This window comes from Pteropus alecto, unplaced genomic scaffold (genome assembly GCF_000325575.1).
Source record: "Pteropus alecto unplaced genomic scaffold, ASM32557v1 scaffold100, whole genome shotgun sequence".
NCBI classification, from domain to species: domain Eukaryota; kingdom Metazoa; phylum Chordata; class Mammalia; order Chiroptera; family Pteropodidae; genus Pteropus; species Pteropus alecto.
In genome coordinates this window covers 4,994,487-4,996,504 of record NW_006430723.1, presented here as the reverse complement: position 1 = coordinate 4,996,504, position 2,018 = coordinate 4,994,487, and positions in this window count along the sequence as shown.

The following is a 2,018-nucleotide window of genomic DNA, read 5'->3' as shown; positions in this document are numbered from 1 at the left end:
CGCCGAGCGGGCGGGGCGGGGCGGAGCTGGGGAGGCGAGGCCGTTTCCCCGCCGCAGGTGGGGGGAGGGGACGGTGGAGAAGGGGCACCGCCGGAGGGCGCAGGTGCCGTGTCCATGACAACGCGTTACCCTGCGGGCGGAGATTCGGAGCTGAGCCGCCCGGAGCCACCGGGACTCGGACCCTCAGTGCGGGAGAGGTCCTGGTGGGGAGAAAGGGACCCGGGTAACAGTAGGAAAAAAGGTTGAGCCGGAGAGGGAACAGACACATGGCTAGAGGAGGGCAGGCCCCCAGTGCAGCGAAGGTAATGAGTGACTGACGCGAGAGGGAGGTAGGTTTGTTGGGACCTGAAATCCCAAGAGAAAGAGGATTGGACTTTCAAAGAACCTAGAAGAGGATGGAAGTGTTAAAACAAAACATTTGCTCATTTAACAAGTCTTTGTTGAGTACTCTCTGTGGTAGACATGATTCTTTTATTGATTCCAAGAATATTACTGAACCCCTAATTTTTATCAGGCACTCTAATTTGGCATTTTAAGGATCCAAAAAATGTTTAATGTCCCGTGTTTGTCCTCGACGAGGTTACACTTTAGTTGGGGGAACTTACATAGTGAATGCAGGGGTATATGCTCTCCCCATTACCATCAACCGGGGCTGATGGTGATAGCATTGTAACTGTTACAGAAGAGCTAGAAGGGAAGAGATGCAGAGCTACATCCAATGTGAAGCATAAGTTACAGTTATCTTTGTTCTGCTACAGTGCCAAGTGACATTTTTTTTAATCAAGAGAGAAAAATAAAGACAAAGAAAACCTACGGCAATTTGGTTCGACATAAGTGATGCTGCGTTCACAACATGCTGCCTGTCTGGTATCCTCGCCCACCAGCAGCATCAATATGTTTTCTCATGCCGACACTTGCACGGCTCGGTATATCTTGGTGCACGCATTTCTTACCCTCCTTCATTGGCTATGTCGGCTATGTCACCCTCTGGTTCCCAAGCTGGCACCTGCAATTGTTTAAAAATTATGTCAAACCAAGGGTCTTATTTTCTCCAAGCAATGACATGAGAGCTTTACCTCTGTCTGTTCCTCTTTCTCTTCCAATAGCTTCTTGCCTTACTTTTCCTTGTCACCACCACTTTGCCAATTTGAAAATTCCTAGGAGAAAATAGGAGTCACCAGAGGTAAGCTTAAGAAAAACCTTCTTAGCCCACAACGATGTTTCAGTACCATGGACAGTGACAGAGGACGCTCCTCCCACAAAGCCTTTTCTTAGACTCAGACTATAGAAGCAGGAGAGACGCCAAAGAAGGTACAGCATGTGTTTCAAGAATAAAAGGCTGAGCGTCAAATGATTTGTGTATGCCAAAAGATATGAACATAGTGCAATAAGATAAGAGCACACCGTGGACTGGAGTAGGTTGGAAGGAAGTAGGCCCTTCAGCCAGACTTTGAAGAAAAGAATGGGTAAGATTTAGGGAAGTATCACAGGGCTCTAAAATGGTAAGAAGGGAGTAGTTTTGCCAGGGAGGCGCTTGAACATAAATAAGGATATTTCATTCCACTGCTACACAGTATCTTCTTGGAGGCAGAAGACACCTCTAATTTTAAATGGTCAAAGAATATAGAAAAGGTAGTCTGTTAAATGAGATAGAATATTCTTAAGGATTGACTTTGTTTTTTTTATTTTTTTTGTTATCACTGTGATTTTTCATTCTTTAGTCAGGCTGGAGAGGATAAACTAAAAAATACAGGTCAAAGAGTTATTAGACAAATTCATCTCTTTAATGTTTAATACTGAGAGGATTCATTTATAGTTTGTGTGTTGTTTTAAATTAGGCTTAAATTTATAATTCTATGTTTTAAGCAGCAGCAGACAGAAAAAAAAAACTATGAAGACCAATTGTTGTCTTGTCGAAATGAATTTTCCTCTTTTTTGTTCTGTAGTGACTTTAAAAACCTTTAAAAGTCACTTTAAAAATATTTGTAAGGTTTTTGTCTATGCAACTGCTTTAAATT